This window comes from Phodopus roborovskii, unplaced genomic scaffold (genome assembly GCF_943737965.1).
Source record: "Phodopus roborovskii unplaced genomic scaffold, PHOROB, whole genome shotgun sequence".
Classification (NCBI taxonomy): Eukaryota; Metazoa; Chordata; class Mammalia; order Rodentia; family Cricetidae; genus Phodopus; species Phodopus roborovskii.
This window is the reverse complement of record NW_026126511.1, coordinates 30,785,476-30,804,921: the sequence shown is the minus strand read 5'-3', so window position 1 is coordinate 30,804,921 and position 19,446 is coordinate 30,785,476. Positions and strand designations below refer to the sequence as shown.

Sequence of the window (19,446 nt, the reverse complement as noted above, 5' to 3'; positions counted from 1 at the left end):
GGCTCTGACCCTAATAGCTATGGAAATACATTGTTGCTAAGATCAGTTACATGATGACTTTAGCCAGAGGAAAAACATTGAACATCACAGAAACAGGAGGTTTAGGATTGACCTCTTGATTTCCTGCCATTCACCATAATCCTTTGCCTTGAGCTGCCTCTGTAGTAAGGCTAAAAAGAGAAAATTAAATACATAGCATGCTAACCCACAAAATGGAACAATTCCTGATTGACTTGCACCTTGAATTAGATACAGGGAACACAGCCTAACCAAAACTGGCTTAACCATTAATGCTTGCTGAGCATGAGAATAGAGATGTGATGTTTGTGTTATAGTATTATTATAGCTAGTGGAAAACATATTCAGATACATATGAACATACACATATAATATGACATGTAGAATCAAAAATGGGGTTACATAATTGATAACAATTCTATTTTTACCATACCTATCCTGATGACTGTACTTTTATAGCTTGCTTCTCCCAAGATATTAATATTGGGGTTAAAACATAGGTGATCAGGGTTAGTGGTCAGTGATTTTATCACCTCAGTGACATTGTTAGTCAGAGAAAGTTATTTTGTAGGAAAATTGACACAATAGAATGATCTATTATATACCCAACTTCTCATAGCAATGTTACTAGTTTTCATTATTAGCAACTTGTATTAATATGATTCACTTTCTTTAAACAAACAAAAACATAGCAGCATTGACATGCTAATTATTGTTCTTTAGTTACAGTTATAAGAATAAAAGGTGGAGAAGGGGTGGGAAGTTCCGAGTGAGGCTCCCAGGTCAGTGTGGATCCAAGGTAAGGGACCACGTGGGAGAGCATAGCAGGTTCCATAGCAGGTGAGGGTGACTGAAGCGGGATGGAATAACACACCAGGCAGATAGAACTTAAATGAGCAGTTTATTTAGAAAGGGGAGTGCGGGAGAAGGGAAGAGACATAGAGGCACCGGGAACAGAAGAGGAGAGAGGGGGAGAGAAAAGGGGGTTGAGAAAAAGTGGTAGCTGGTGGCCAACTGAAAGCAGGAGAGAAAGGAAAAGAAGTCGTAAGTGGGCAGGGGTCTGACCTTTAAAGGGGTCCTTTACACCTGCCTGCTGACTAGAACTCATGGAACCCTGGGCTGACCAGAGTACTGCCTAAGAACATTCTGCCAGGTTATAGGGGCAGGGCAGCATAATGCCTTAATCCTTACATGAAGTACATAGATTTTTGGTATATCTATAGTAATGTTTAGCCATTGTTGTAATATCATAAGAGTTTAATCACTGGCAAATCCTCCATTCTTCAATTATGGAATCATTTTCTACCCATCTTCCCAAACCAACGATGACCAAATATTTTACCAACTTCAAACTGCAAACAAGATGGCACACAATTGAATTACTTAGGTCCTATATCCTCATATTTACTTTTTTTTTCATTTACCAACACACATACTATATTCTTTGATACTTTCCATGGCTTTATACCTTATTTATTTTCATCACTAATACATTCCTAATAATTTCCCACTTTAGGAAATTGTGATCTTTTGCAGATAATTATTAGCAAATTTAACTTTCTAATTCAATTGAAAAGGTTTGCAGAAGCATGCTTTTGGGGATGTCATTTGCTAAGCATGTGTTTAGTTTCTAGAAAAATACCAATGGGTCTAGTAAATTTTGTGCTATATTATATTCCAACCAGCAATGAGTAGATAGGAGTGCCTGCTTTTGCACATCCTTTGAATACTCAGTATGGTATTCAGAGGGATTTAGTCACTTGAATATGTAAGACAAATGTTTTACTTCAAATTTTATTCCAAAGAAGAATTTAACCCTAGAAGACTATAAACTTTAAAAAGTACAAATATAAGTAACCCCTTAATTTGAATTATTTTTTCCGTGTAATCTTTCATGTAGAAATCTCCCAGAAGCTAGAAGATATGAAAAGTGTTTGTTGTGATTCATGCATTCATGTTTGCATTGTGTGAATAGAGCCCCAACAATCCTAATTACATGAATACAGTCTTTGCAAGCAGGGAATTTGGATTGGCTTTTCCATTTGAGATGTCATTGTTATTCCTATTAACATTAACCATAATCACCATATTATTCAATACCAGACTTTCTCTCTCTTTAACAACATTCAATCATCTAACTTTTCTTTTTTCTTCTACATGAAAATATTTGTATTTTTAATGCCAACCTTATTAGACCATGTATTTGTTGCCTCATTCTTCTAGGACTGGTGCCTGCATGTCATTATCATCTCGCCTCCATGTCTCCTGTGGGAGCCACATGGCACTGAAAGCTGCTTAGAGCCTTTCCAGAAGGCAAATAATTAGCCACAGAAATAATTTGGTCCCAATGGGAATTCAAATTAGTTACTTTTCTCATGCATCATCCCTTTATGAGAATCAATTCTATGTCAGTTAGGTTAAAATGCTTCTAGACGGACCTAATTTTAAGACATATTTCCTAGTTAATTCGATAAATCCAGATTACCAGGAGGAACTTATCATCAAAAGATGGTTCCAATCAGGTCCAATGAGGTTTGTCTTACAAAATTTGTTTTAAAGGAAAAGGGGGAAGAAAGCAGGGGCTAAAGGAGCACATCAAACACTAATTCATGAACCTGTATTTTTTTCCATGTTAATAAACAACTTTATTCAGGACATCATAGCAGGAAAGTTCCTAGCTAAATGCACAGATAAGCGAGGTATTACTGTGTTAATGCAGGAGCCAATGAATTGCATGGGTCTAAGTCTGGAGGAGACAGCACCAAGGTTGTGTGGTCAGACCAGTACAGAAGTCCTAGGTTGATGCTGCTTTCCCATAGTGGAGCATGCTTTCAATATTTGTATTGCTTCAGTAGTGTCAGGGAACAAATACAAAATTGGAAACAGATTCTGTTACATCTTGACTGATGCCACTCTACAAACACAGATTCCAGGATATTCTAGTGGCACTGCCACAGGCAAAAATGATCTGTTTCTTCCTCTGTTTTCTTATTTACATTCATGCTGGAATCCACAGCAAGTCATCAGTGATAATATCCATCTAGACTCCAGCTTTCTGGAGCATCAGAAGTCCTCTTCCCTAGTTGGTGCATAAATCTGTAAAGGCACTGTGGAAATGTGGGCAGGGTAGGTATTAAAACAAAGGCACATTTCCTAGGCACTTAACTATATGTAAACTAACAAAAAATAATCACTTGAAAAAAAAAAAAAAAACAAAACAAAACAGCTCGATAACACAGCAGGTTCTAAGTAGAAAGTCTCCAAGGCGCTCCTGAACTGTGGTCTTCAGTTTCCCAGGTTCTTCATTAAGAAACACACCACACAATAATGATGTGTGATGACAACAATCACCAGGGCACTGATCCCTATCACCCACACCTTGCAGTTCTTCCACCAATAGTTTCTCTTCAACTTGGCAACACTGGTTTCAAACTGAATGACACCTGCCTGCAGTGCATCCGCACGGTCATCGCGCTCCGAGAGCTTCTGGTCTCTTTCTAACACCTTATCCACGTTGACTCTCATGATGTCAACCACCTCATCAATTTGATTCTGTGTCTGCTCGAGTCTTTGGTTACTGCCGGCAGCAGCACTTGAAACTGTGGACATTTTGGCAGCAGCGGCGGCGGCGGCTACTGGGCAAGCGTCAGGGAACCTGTGTAGCCGGCGACCGCGGATGTGGAGATCAAACCTCTATTTTCTAAGTAGATAAATTAAATTATATATATATATAAGTACAATATATCAGAGAGTCTCCAATGTAGGTGAAGAGTTATTTTGCTGTGTTTCTGGACTAACTTGAAAATAAATATATTTTCCTTTCCTATGTTCTCTATCTACTAAATTTATCTTATCTGTTACAGAGGCTCTGCCTATGGCAAGATGGTTATAGCTGCTCTGTGTCTCCTTTCTATTGGTAACTGATTTGCCATTTCTTAGTGTTAATGCAAGATTTGTGGTGTTAGGCCAAGTGTTTAGAATGTAGTGTTCTCATTTTTTATTTTTTTTTGTTCTAATTTTTTTTTTCTTAGTCCCAACTTAATTGGCACTTTGCATCTGTGAATCAGTCTCTCCTAAACACTTCAAATCTGTTCATGGCATGAACTTATATTACATTCATCTGTCTTGAGTTATCTATCCTAAATACAAATAACCTTTCCCTTATATCTTAAGTGTCTTTACTTAAGGTAAACTCAGTTTATGATGAATTCTCATGCATTTGGGTCCTTCTGAAGATCACTCTTTAATCACTCCAGCTTTATGTATGGAAGAAATTATTTAGCTTCACACAAATATTTTTGAAAAGGTATAGCTAACTTCAAAGTAGTTTCATAAGGAAGACAGCTCTTACCACATATTCTGAAAAAAAAATTAAGTGTTCTGTTCCTTTTTCTTTTTCATTTTTTGTGATTATAGTATAATTACATAATTTCCTCTTCCCTTTCCTTCCATATAACCCCCTCCTTGTTTTTTTCCAAATTCAAATTTATCCTTTCTTTATCTTTAATTGCTGTACACACACACACACACACACACACACACACACACACACACAGTGCCAGACAGCTCTGTTTCTTTTTTCCTTTTTTTAATTATTTATTTATTTTCCTTATTTTACATATTGATCCCAGTTACCTCACCCTCCCTCCCATGACCCCGACCATGACCATGTTTCCATCTGTTTCTTTAATTCAGTGGAGCCATATATCAAAGACTTTTGGCTGGCAAAGAACAAGAAAAAATGTTTCTCAGCACTTTTATCTTTAACCTATTACTGCCTACTAAAAATAGGTTGAATATAACAATACAAGCTATAACAATGCAAATGATCAAAATATTAATGGAATGCAAAGGATGAAGCAAATTTTTATGAGATACTTGCATTAAAATCCAGTATGTCCAAGCCTCCTAAGGATTGGAAACTGCATGTTGTCTGCATGGACAGCCTTCCCAGAGTCTGCCAGCATCTTGGTACCACCTCCAAACACAGTAGGAGATAAGCTTGGGCCTGTTTCCAGCCAGCCCTCCAGGGCCTTGCTAAGACCCTCCTGAGGAGTGGGGCCTGCACACTCATTGGGGAGATCATTCAGGCAAACTGGCCTGCCTAGAGTCTGCCAGCCTCCTGGTCCCACCTCTGCCCAAGAAGGGAGCCTGCCTTCTGGTGCCCTGCTCAGACACTCCTGAGGACTGGGGACTGTGCACAGGGTAACCTGTCCTGGGGGACCAGCTCATCCAGAGCCTGCCTGCACCCTATTACCACCTGCACCCAATAGCAAGGAAAGCCATTGGAGTATTGGACCTGTTTGCATCTACCGAAAGAGAACCTTGGTCCTGAACCCACCAGGAGAGGGAGAAACTTCACCAGTATGTACTAGAAGAAGTGATGGGTAGACAAGAGCATAAGAACACAGTCAACAACAGAAAGATCAGTATGACACCCCCCCCCCAGAGTCTAGGGACTCCACACCAGAAAGGCTTGAACATCCCAACACAGGAGAAGCAGAAAAGAACGACTCTACAAACAACTTTATAAAGAAGAAAGACTCCCTAAAAGAGGAAATGAAAAAAATCCTTTAAAGAAATGGAAGAAAAAACAAACCAAAAATGATAGAAATCAACAAATCTCTTAAAGAAAGGCAACGTAAGCCAAGAAAAGAGAATCTTAGGCAGTGAAGATACTCTAGGGGAAATAAATTCATTGACCAGAGAAAATCTTAACTCCAACAAATCCCAAACACAAAATATCCAGGAAATATGGCACACCGTGAAAATAACAAACATAAGACTAATAGGGATAGAAGAAAGTGAAGAAACCCAACTCAAAGGTGCAAAAAATATTGTCAACAAAATCATAGAAGAAAACTTTCCCAACCTAAAGAAAGACATGCTAATGGAAGTACAAGAAGATTTGGGAACACCAAATAGAGCAGACCACAAAAAAAAAAAAAAAAAAAAAAAAAAAAGAAAGAAAGAAAAATATCTCCTTGCCACATAATAATAAAAACACCAAATATACACAATAAAGAAAGAATATTTAGAACAACAAAAGGGGAAAAAGGCCAAGAATCGTACATCATATAAAAGTAAACCTATCAGAATTACACCTAACTTCTCCATGGAAACTCTGAAGGTCAAAAGAACCTGGATAGATATTCTACCAACACTAAGAGACCAGGAATGCCATCCCAGACTACTATACCCAGCAAAGCTTTCAAACATTAAAGATGGAGAAACCAAGATATTCCGTGACAAAACCAGATTTAAATAATATTTATCAACCAAGCCAGCCCTACAGAACGTTCTGGAAGGTATACTCAAAACCAATGAAGTATACTTCATCCACAAAAACATAGGCAATAGGCAATACCACTTTACCAACAGCCAAAAGAGTAATGGGAGGAAATCCACACATAATACCGCAAAAATAAATAAATAAATAAATAAATAAATAAATAAACAAATCCCAAACAAACAAGAATTAACAGTCAAAACCATTAATTTTCCTCAATAGTTATGGTCTTAACACACCAACAAAAAGACACAAGCCCATCCTCTACTGTATACAAGAAATGCACATCAACTTCAAAGACAGACTATCTCAGTGTTAGGGTTTGGGAAGGATTATCCAATCAATTGGACCCAAGAAACAAGAAGGTATAGCAATCCTAATATCTAACAAAATAGACATTAAACTAAAAATCAATTGAAAGAGATGATGAAGGTAATGTCTTTTCATGATGATGAAGTCTCATTCTGAACATCTGTGCCCCAAATATAAAGGCACCCACATTTGTAAAAGAAACATTACCAAAACTAAAATCTCACATAAAACCTCACACACATAGTGGAAGATTTCAACACCCCACTCTCAACACTAGACAGATCCACCAGACAGAAACTTAACAAAGAAACAAAGGAACTAACAGAAGTTATGACTCAATTGGGTTTTACAGACATTTATAGAAAATTCCATGCAAACCCAAAAGAAAGTACCTTCTTCTCAGCGCCACAAGAAACATTGTCTAAAATCAACCAGATATGCAGCAGCATAGCAAACATCAATAAGTACAAAAAAAATTGGAAACCCCCCCCTAAATCTTATCAGACCCCCATGCTTTAAGGTTAGAATTCAATAACACAAATTGCAGAAATCCCAAAAACTCATGGAACTTGAACAATGTGCAACTAAACCATTCCTTGGTAAAGGAACAAATAAAGAAAAAAGTTAAAGACTTTGTAGACTACAATAAGAATGAAGACACAACATACCCAAACTTATGGGACACTTTCAAAGGAGTACTATGAAGAATGTTCATAGCACTAAGTGCCCACATGAAGAAATTTGAGAATAGTCACATTATCACATTAGAGATTTAACATCACAACTGAAAGCTCTAGAACAAAAAAAAAAAAAAGCAAATTCATACCAGAGGAGTAGATGCCAGGAAATAATCAAATTAAAGGCTTAAATTCATAAAGTAGAAATTAGGAAAAAATACAAAGAATCAATGCAACTAAAGTTTGTTCTTTGAGAAAATCAGGAAGATAAACCTTTATCCAAAGTAACCAAAAAAGCAGAGAGAGAACATGCAAATGAACAAAATCAGAAAAGAAAAAGGAGACATAACAACTGACACTGAGGAAATCCAGAGAATCTTCAGGTTATACTTTGAAAACCTTTTTGTAACCTAGTCACAAAAAGACAAACATGGTATGTTATATGGACTTTACACATAGATCAAAGGATTACCAGTCTATAATCCACACCACCAGAAAAGCCAGGAAACACAGAGGATCCTAAGAGAGACATACATGGTCCCCTGGAGAAGTGGAAAGGGACAAGATCTCCCAAAAATTTGGGAGCATGTGGGGAGGAGAGGGAGTTAGGAGGAAGAGGTGAAAAAGGTGGACATGACATGACAGAGTAGGAAGATTGAGCAAGGAAAGAATAGAGGAGAACAATAAAAGAGATGTCATAATAAATAGAACCATTATAGATTTAAAGAGAAATCTGGCACTAGCGAAATGTCCAGAGATCTACAAGGATGACACCAACTAACAATCTAAGCAATAGTGGAGAGGCTACCTAAAATGCCATTCCCTAATAATAAGATTGATGACTACATTTTAATGTCATCATAGAGCCTTCATTCTGTAGCTGACTGAAGCAGAAACAAACATTCACAGTAAACACTGAACTGAACTCCTAGAATTCATTTGCAGAGAGGGAGGTGTGATGAGCAAAGCAGTCGAGACCAGGCTGGAGAAATCTATAGAATCTGCTGACATGAACAAGTGGGAGCTCATTGACTCCAGTCTGATAGCTGGACCAACCCAGATTCCCTGAGTGTGTGTTAGTTGGGAGGACTGAGCAGATCCTCTGACAGTGAATCATTATTTATCCCTAGTATATGAATGGACTTTAAGCACCCATTCCACATAGAGGGATACTCTCTCAGCCTAGATACATGAAGGAGGGCCTGAGCTTGGTCCAAATGATATGACAGACTTTGAAGCCTCCCCATAGAAGGCTTCATCATCCCTGGGAAGCAGAAAGGGAATGGGATAGGGGATGGTGTGGGGAACAGGGGAGGGATAGTTCGGGAACTGGGATTGACATGTAAATCAAGTTTGATTCAAATTTAAAATATATATATATATATATATATATATAAATTAAAATAAAATTCAATGTTTGTCACCTTGCTCTTTTTAAACTTTCTTTTGTTTTTATTTCTATGAAGTTTGTTTCACGTGAACCTAAAGGCAATGGAAGGCTGGATGTCTTAATAATCACTTCAGGAAGTTCAATTAAGAAACAGTCTTCAGAGAAATGCTGTACTTTCTGCAAAAAAGAATGATTTCTTTTTTGTAAAGATTGCCTTATCATTATTAGAAATATCTTATTGCCTTTCTTCCTGCATTAAGTTATTAATTCTGTCCTCTCTCTTTCTGAGTATCTGTGTGTATGTGTGTGTTTGCTTCTCTACCTCTGTTTCTATTTCTCTCCCTTTTATTTACCTCTTACTCTTTTTTACCTGTACAAATAGTTATTATTCTCTGTTGTACTCACAAGGCAGAGAGTTCTGACTCTACACATACTGATATGTGGTAGCTAGGAGACCTTTGATGAGATTAAATTCTGGACACAATTAAGAGGAGCCAGTGAATTGATATGTGATGTATTTTTTTCTCAAGTAAGCTTGAACAGAACAACCAAAAATGGAAGCATTTTCATAACCCGAATGTATGGAGTGAAGAAGAATGCTGGCAATAGAGGCCTTGTGGTCCATCAGTAGTAGAGCATGAAGATGAACACTAATAGAAGATGTTTAGACCAACTCACAGTGTGAACCCCAGAGATGCAAATTGACAGTGAAAGGGTATAGAACTTTGTATTTTATCAACTTCTGAATTTCTGTCTTTTTCTGACATGTCTGTCCACACATGCATATATGAAAAATAAGGCATTGTCTTCTGGAGACAATATCTGAAAACTATTCTTAGATAATATCGATATTGCATGAACATCCTATAATATTGTTATGCAAGCAAAGATGGCTACAGAGTAAATAGGCAATTCAAACTTATAGTATCATTGTAGTTTGTATGGTTTGACATTATTGATATAGGCCAAATTGAATGTATATTCAAATGATCACATTTAGATAGAGATAAATCCTATACACATAATATAATATTCCAAAAATTATTAATATGTGGTTTTATAATATGCATTTACTACTAGATATTAAATGCTCAGATGTTCATCATATTTTTGCTTGTGATCCTAGCCTTCAGCAACTGAGCCATCTCTCCAGGTCAATTATATTATATTATATTTTAATACACACAAATAATATACTTTGATCAGATTTATCTCCCTTTTTCTTTCTTATGTACTATTGTGTCACTTCTATTTTCCTCCCTCCTACTCCTTATTTCTTACCTTCCATATATAAGAGAAGAAATTAAATTCTTGTTTTTATGAGGATTGCTTATTATACTGAGCATGATGATTTTCAGTTTTCTCTTTGTTGTTTCTGCACGTGTCTGATGTGGGATAATGCTCCTGTTCACTGTAAAGATTTGTCACTTACACTGGCTTAATAAAATGCTGATTAGTAGTGAGGCAGGTAGTATAGATGGGACTACCAGACTAGGAGAATTATGGGAAGGGGAAAGGCAGAGATACAGGACACCAACAAAACTCAGAGGAAGCAATAAGAGAATGCCATACTGAGAAAAGGTGACAAGCTACTTGACTAAACATAGATTAGAATTATGTAATTTAAGTTGTAAGAGTTTGTTAGTAATAAGCCTGAGCAATAGGCCTAACAGTTTATAATTCATATAAGCCTCTGTGTGTTTATGTGGGGCTGAATGGATGAAGGAGCAGGTAGGATACAAACTTCTAACAACACATCATAATTCTATTGTTCTTTATGGTTGATTAAAAAGACACTTTGTACTACAACTCCCATGTTCTTCTCCAGGGTCCACCACCCTGTAAATATCACTGATCATCCTCATCCACCCCTTTTATCCAATCCATCAAATCTAATTCTTGTCTCACATTAGTAACATTGACTTGTCTGGTCACCCTTGCCTGTCCTACAATCTAGCTATAGGATTCCACCACTACAAGCTTTACCTGTTGCTTGGCACAGCCCTCTTTAGCAATTCAACCAAATCCCCAAAATCTTTGTCTAAGGTCTAGTCAGATAAATATCACTAACTTTCCTCATCCATGCAATCTCTTCAAACAACCAGCTCTATCCCAAGTCCCTCACTGAGTGTTCTGGCCTTGTCTACCCTCCATTGTGTGCCCCCAAATCTTACAGCTGGAGATGCTTACCAAAAATTACAAACAGTTAAAATGCAGTTATTTTTAAGCCAGTCCCAATACCTATATCTACAAAATAACTCTCACACCTAAGGCTCAGTGTCTATTACAGATGTGGAAATGGAAAGATTGTAAAACCTATAGGATGAAGAATTTTGATAAGATTGTGTTTCCTAATAAAGAAAGAAACTACATACAGCCATAAAAATCTCACTGATATGACTTCCCAAATATAAGATAAACATGGACAATAGACATGCTAAAGTAGATAGACAAAAGCCCACAAAGCCTCAGTCTTAAACAAAAAACTGTAGGCCACTAAGATATTTTTAAAAGCAGGAGAAATAGATTTCTACACGGAAGAGCACATACCAGGTGGTTATCAAACACCAAATGGTTAGCCTCAAAAAAAAAAAAATGGTATATATCCATTTTCCAGACAGTTTTGTGTGTTTGTGAATGTATGCATACACATATATGTATGTAATAAGAATTAATGAAAAAAGCTATAAATTTGAAAGAGAGGAAGGATGTATGTATGGGAAGGCTTGGAGGAAGAAAAGGGAAGACATAAATTTTGTAATTATTTTAAATCTCAAAAACAGAATAAAAACATCTAGAGTATACATATATACGTAAATATAATCTTTGCTCATTCACCTTTTATTTATTTCTATAATTCTGTTTTATAAAAATAAGCATTTTCTGAGTATAATCTTTGTAAGAACAGCATTATATTTTCATAGATTTTTGTTATTATTTTTTATTTTACATGTCGATCCCAGTTCCCTCTCCCCCCCACCCTCCCTCTTAACCTCTCTCCCCCTTCACATGCACCCAGACCACCCTCCCCTCCCATTCCACATGTAGGGCTCTGCCATCCAGGTGGGGTCATCTAAATCTGTCAAGGTATTTGAAGTGGGAACTAGGACTTCTGTCCTGTCTATAGGTTAAGGGAATGTCCCTCCATGGGGGATGTCTCCTCAAGGTCCTTTTGTGTTTCAAAGGTTTTTACAGTAATAAATTTTTGGATTCTGTTTCAATCTATTTTTAAAATATTATTGCAAATAAATAACATATGTTAAGAGTGATTGCTTCAGGGCATTTACACAGTTCATAATATAATACTGATGACAAATTCCTCAACATAGAATATCTGAGTTATGATTGTGTTAAATAGGGTTTAATGTGAAAAGCCACAAAAACATTTAAATATTCAACTCTGTGATTAAAAGGGATTTCAAGTGTTCTCATATTTTACTAAAATGATCAAGCATCTACCACAAACAGGAATTACTTTTACATGAACATTCAATGATTTTGCTGAAATAGCTTTATGTTATTCAGTTTATTTTTACTTGTTTAGTAACTGGGCATGTACATGAATTTTTATAATTTAATTTGTTTCTATATTTGCTGACATAAATCATAAATAGTGCATGTAAGAATATGTGTGCATGTGTGTGTGTGTGTGTGTGTGTGTGTGTGTGTGTGCGCACGTGCACTATTTGATGAAAAGCATAAAGTGTATCAGCATTCCCTGTGATGAGCCAAGTCCAAGAAAAACTTCCTTTGAGAATGAAAATATTGAATTTCGGTGGAAATTCACTTCCACCAAACAAACTGAACTATATAAATCTTTATGTTGATCTAACATAGACAGCCAAATACTCCCTCTAGGCTATAAAATTAAGGTGCAATATAAATTGTGTTGACCAAGGTATCTTGTAACTGTCTTCTAGATTCTTTTTTCTGGAGAAAAGGTGGTTTATACTTTTATGACACATGAGACTGTATCATAGCTTTATTTGCTCAACTAGTATTGAATTTATAAAACCAAAGTGAATTTGCTTGAATTCTTTCTGATAAAATTTACTTACTTTAATTTTTTAATTAAATGGTATTAATGCTGATGAATTGCTTCCTAGAGAAGACAACAGCAAATGGTAAATGTACAAGTGCTATTTCACCACACTAGGAAGCACAGCAACAAAGAGGCTGCTTTGATAACAGATTTCTAGTGCAGGTTCGGAAATCAGAGTGTAACTTTTACATTTCTTTCTAATATGGGAATGTTTATTTTGGATAGGAATTATAATTTTTAGAAAAAAAATATGAAAATTCTGATAAATCTAGGAGATTACAAATGTATTTGGAACATTGTAGCTAAATAAACTTTGATTGGGACTTTGTTACACACTTGCATATATAAATGTACAATATTGTATTTCATTTTTTTTAAAAAAATATATTTTTGTCAACATCAAATCTATGTGTGAGAAGTGACTACACACATAACACACATATGTGCATTAATATTCTCTAATGGCCTCTATCTTTGTACAGCACAACCATCCTGCAATTCCCTTGTTCCCCCAAATCAAGATCCCAGCCTCTAGCTTCTTCACCCAAATTTCTTGTCATTTCACAATTTTTAGGTCTTAGATACAGCAACAGAAGCAGCAGAAGTGAGGCACATGAAGAAATCTACTGAGCTGTTTAGACTGTTCTTGCAGGTGAACCATAATGAACTATATCAGCATATTCTCATTTAAATGGAAAAGATAGTGAGATCAGAATTTCATATCTAATCTAATCTATCAATATTGTTTAAGTAAGGACGGTACAAATAATTCATGGACTACCTTGAACATCCAAAAGCTTCTTCACATAGAGAGCAATGAATAAAAGCTAGGACATGAACATATATTCCGTTCTAGAGGAAAAACAACATGTGAAGGTCAACTAGACACAAGATATTTAAGACACTTTGTTTCATTTGTTTTCACCGTCCAATTAATGGCTACATCTTAAAGTACTTATAAATAATGGTAAGTAAAATTTAAAATAATTATGCAAGAAATATAAATAATTGGGGGAAAATACTATTGTGTATTATTAGTCTGAATAGAATGAACTATGCTAAAATAGCCAATTCTTTTTTTTCCCCCTTTTTCCCCTTTAATTGAAAATGGCTTCTTTTCTCCTGCAATGTATAAGGATAATATTTTCCTTATTCTCTTGTCTTCCAAGTTTCTTCCTACCTCTCCTCCCCTTTAGATGCATTCCTTCTATGTCTCTCATTAGAATAGATCAGGCTTCTAGGAAATAACAAGCAAACATGACAAATAAAACATCAAATGAAACAAAAGCTAAGAATTTAAATTCAGATATGGCAACCCAACAGTAGGAAAAGAGTTCCAAGAGCAGGCAAAGAATCAAATAACCCACTCATTCTCACTCAGAAGTGCCAGAAAAAATACTAACCTCCAATCTATAATATATATAGAAAGAGTCTGCTGCAGATTCAGGTAGGGCCTATGCTTGCTGCTTCACTTTCTGTGAGTTTGTATGTGTCTTGCTTACTTGATTCAGAGGGGCTTGTTCTCATGGTGTCCCTCTGGCTTACATGCTCTTTCGGCCTCCTCTTCTGTGGGGTTCATTGAGCTCTGAATGATTTGATGGAAACATCCCATTTAGAGCTGTGTGTTCCATAACTGACTCTCCGTGGCTGATGTCTGGTTGTGAGTTTCTGCATATGTTCTCATCAGCTGCAGAAGAAAGCATTTCTCATGACGGCTAGATAAAGCACTGATCTGTGAGTGGTGGTAATTTAATTAATAATATTTTTAAGGCCGATAATGTTTGGTAAGTAGATTTGGGCTACCAAGTCCCTGGTTCTTGGTAATCCACACAATATCAGGTATGGGGTTTCATTTTATAGAGTGGGCTTTAAGTCAGAGTTGATATTCATTGACTCCTCCCACATGATCTATGGCACCTTTGCTCTAGTTTTTCATACTGGGAGGACAAATTGTAGGTTCAAAGTTTTATGGCTAGCTTGGTGTTTATGTTTCACCTTTGGTAACCTGCAGAGTAATTTACCACACCAAAAATACTGGAATATAGAAGTGAAAGCTTCAGGTAGGCACCATCACAACTTCTCCATATCCAACGAGTTGTCTGTATATTGTCTTCTGCAATGGGACCTCACTGTCAGTTTACAGAAAGCAGCATTTTGTTTCAGCACAAGCCTGGGTTGTTTGTAGATTTCTATGGGATCTCTTTGGCTAACAACTCAAAGTAGTGTTACCCAGTGGTAACTAAATCTCAATCTAACAAAAGTATGTATTTCTTACACACAATCCACTGTAACTGGCCAAACTATGGATTTCCGACTTCACTCATCAACTCTGAACTTCAGGCTGTGTCCATACTGGCTGTAATCCAAACTAGCTGAGTTTGAAAAGCATACCCTTCCTTTACCTTACACATGAATTTTGTTTGTTCCATCTCCAGGTACATTGACTAACATTTAGTCATTAAAACATATCTTAATTCAACATGTTAATTGTTTTGAGGTACAAAGGTTAGACAAATATGAGATAGTCTGAGGTACAAACAACATAATTTCACAATAAATGGAAATATAGTATGATATGTTAATGTGGATTTACACATTTAAAAACACTCAAATTTCTTCATACTATATATACATATATTAGTAACATGTATCTTACATAATACTCATAATCAATGACAAATGAATATAGGAATTGGTATTGAACTCTACTATGCAGACACCTCCAGAGAAACCATTCCATATAGAGAACAGGAGGAAAAAAATACATTGACAGAAAACACCACGGAAGACTATTCCAGGAATAGTAGTGAGGCCAGTGAGGTCAGAGGAAGGCATGTCAGGATAATGGCATAGAATTGGAGGTCTGGTAGGTTAAACACGAGGCTATGTATTCACTGGATTCTTTCAACCAATGGCAATGAAGTTTAGCTATTGAGATGGAAAGTTGTGGAGAAAGAATAAGAGGAAGAGATAATATATATTCCTCTGAGTCATTCTGGCTGCTGTGTGGAAATATATGTTAAAGAAAGCTAAGAGCAAAAGTAAGTAGACCACTTAAGAATAATGATCCAGAAAAGAGACAGTGCTCACCCTAGTCAGACTGGCAGCAATACAGATGGAAAAGGCAGATCACTAACTCAAGGGCATGCTGACAGATCTCCTCTGGAATGTGAAAGACTTGTTCACTCTAAGTGAAAATGCCTTTAATTTATAAAGACTTTGAGGGCAGGGTTGCATTTTTAATCAAGAGGCCCTCTCTCTGGCTCTCTCCTTCACTCCTTCTCTTTCTTCTTCCAAATATGAAATCTTCATGAAATAACCATGACAGTATTAACAGAAGAAAAAGAATGCTTAAAATTTCAGTTTCAACTGAAAACATTTGATCCAATCGAAGATAATATGAGTTAATGTGTATAGACCTCTATTATATGCCAAATATTGTTTTGTCAGCATGTCTAAGTTACTTAGTGTACACAAAATTTCCAAAGGTAAAATTTATTTATTGTGAACTTTATACAATGAGGATAATAGAAGCCAGAGATAAATAGTTGTTCTTAAAATACAGAGCTAGTGATTGGTAGAAGAAATTTTTCTGTATCTAATGTCTCTGCTAACTGCTTTCCCTGGTGACTAAACAGAATAATTAAAATATAAAATCATGAGACTAAGATCATCAAGGGAAAAGAAGGAATCCCATGATTGAACACTCAGTTTCTTCAGGTTTAAAAGTTTGTTAAACTCTGGAAAAAAAATGGAACTATTATCCCTTTTGGTTGGATGAACTGCACCTTGAAAACAGAAAAGGGGTGAATTATTCTGTCTTAGAGCAAAGACTGTATTTTTGGGAAGGGTGTGGTCAATTTTTACATATGACGACAAGCCAAATGGAAAAATTTTCTGAATTGATTTAGTATTTTTATTTAGTAGTGTAGAGAACTTAGGAACCTTGCCAAGATCAGATATAATGAAGGGGCAAGTATAAGCTTTAGAGGGGGAGAAATTAAAGAAAGAAGGCACATTTTTATTTTATTTTATTATTTTACATATTGATCCAAGTTCCCTTTTGTTTCCTCCCTTCTTCTCTCCCTCCCTCCAATGCCCCCCCACCACACACACACACTTTAAAGAGAGGATAATGCAAGAAGGCACATTTTTGAAATGACCTTATGAAGCAGGAAAGAAAAGAGTTTGAAGTGTTACTCATTGGGGACACTCACTGTCCACTTGCTTGCTAAGCTGGAAGGATAGGCTACTGTTACTACCCTCCTCAAGGCAGAGTTTAAAGCACTTGCATAAGAAGATGTGGAAGTACTGTATATTATTTTATACTGTCTTTATTGAAAAAAAATGAGAAAATAAAGCTGACAATAAATCAAAAGTGTGAAGATGAATAAAATGGCACAAATAGAAGGTAGCTTCTTTCTGTGACTCCTGTGAAAGCCAGGCTGCTCTGATTATAGTATCATAAGTATTGCTCAGGCATTGCACTGACCTTCTAAGTGACCTTCTAACAGATATATCACAAGTTGTGGCAATATATTACTTGGGAGGCATTCTGGCATAGCCATTGGGAACAAAAATAGTGCAATTGTAATGGATGGAAGGATGACAATAATTAGTTAAATAATAGATCCACTTAGATTTTGTCTGTTGAAGGTTAATTAATACCTCACTTCTTTCCACTCATCAGTATTGCCCCTCTTTTCCATTAGATATAAAATACTTTTGAAATTGTTCCTGAAGTGTACAAATGTGATATTGAATAATCATTTGAAATCTACAGGGAAACATCTGCATATTATTAAAGAAGTTTTGATTGGATATATTAAAGAAGCTGTATTGGATCTCTATGAAATAAATAGGTATCACCATGCAAGAAATATCATGACAATATTCCAAAAATTATTCCGTAAGACTATAAAATTTTTTCTTCATTATCACTTGGAAATTTATTTTGGAAAAAAATGTTAGTATCTTCAAACAGCTATATAAGATTTATATCTAAGACTTAAGGATAATTTTATTCCTCAATTATTTTTTAGGTACATACAGCTGGGATGAATGATAAAAATTACAGAATATAATAATTTTATCCTGAGACTACATAATTTTAAATTTATTGAAAAGTTCTTTCTGAATATGCTTGTCATGGCAATTGTTATCATATACATCAAAGTAACTTTTTTTCCATCCATCATTCTATGTTTTTATATAACGGCCAGTAAAATCATGTACATAATATAAATGCATAATTTCTTTTTAAGTTATTGGGAGAAAGATGCTGAGAAATCACAATACCATATATCAATCTATTTTCTTAATGCTTTAAATATTACTCCAAAACAGAACTATGATAGGTTTTTCTTTCTCTTGTTATTTCTCTAATGGTTTTCTTTCTACACAATTGATTTGGAGAAGATTCAGATATCTAATCAGAGATGCGAGGCCTACAGTTATCAAAAGTGTTTACTGTCTTGAAAATGTACTCCACTTTTAGAATTCAAGTTATTTTCATAGCATTCTATAGAAAATACCAATATAATATTTAAGTAGGTATGCACATGGAGGCAAATGATCATATTACATAAAATTACATATTACATAAAAATGTTTTACAATGCATAACAATAAAATCAAGTTAATATTACATACTATAAAAAGTATGTATCTGGTGTGTGTGTGTGTGTGTGTGTTTGTGTGTGATTGACAGAGAAAGAGAGTATATTTACATTTTCTGGCTCAAAATAACAAAATGATCCCATGCATGCCCCAAATATTGTATTAGTGCTTGGATATGATAAATTTAGAATATATATAAGCATATATAAAGTATTTTCTTCACTTGCTCAAATAATTTAACAGTAAAAATAATGAATGCAATTTATCAAGCATATAATAGATAAAACATGATTTATTAAAACTGATGATTATAATTTTCCTTGCCTTTCCACATAGTTCCATTTTATGAGAGGTGATTTTATTGAAAAATTCTAATTGGTAAAATTTTTAATTAATAAAATAATAATGGAGTTTTTGACAACTCAAAGGACATCACACAGCTAAAAAAGAACAAGGATGAGAAGCTGTTTGGTGGAAATAGGAAGTTGTATATTATAATGAAGAAACCAAAACTTTGACACTACTCATAAGCTGTAATGTAGATGAAATCTAAAGAGTATATCAATATATTTTATATGATTTGGTCCATGGGGAAGCAGCAGAAAAGATTCAGAATGGAAAATATTTTATACAAAAACTGACCTGGCCTAGGCATTGGTATTGCATGGCTTTAATCCCAGCACTCAGGAGGCAGAGGCAGATGGATCTCTGTGAGTTTGAGTTCAAATCTAGCCTGGTCTACAGAGCTAGTTCCAGACCAAGCTCCAAAGCAATACAGAGAAACCCTATCTCAAAAAACAAAAACAAACAAACAAAAACTTGACCTGGGTCTGAAATAAATTTATAAACTCAAAAGCAAATTGCTTTGGGTCTTGATTTGAGCAAACTAATTGCAATAAACTCACATAGACATATATAATATGTAATTGCTATCATTTTCTATCATGTTATCCCTTATGGGAACCTTAGCCACTGTTAACCAGAAAGAAACCACAGACCTTACTCTTAAACTTCTATGTGTGAGCTCTAATGTGTCTCAAGGGAATTTGGAGGATGAAATGAAGCCTGCTTCATTTTCCTTGATTTGGAATCTAGGTAG

At 35.5% G+C, this 19,446-nt stretch overlaps 1 pseudogene; it reads right to left on the bottom strand.

Annotated features, from left to right (window-relative positions):
* Positions 1-3,323: 3,323 nt before the first annotated feature.
* LOC127230477 (vesicle-associated membrane protein 3-like) lies at positions 3,324-3,627 on the bottom strand (annotated as a pseudogene).
* Between the last annotated feature and the right edge of the window lie 15,819 nt (positions 3,628-19,446).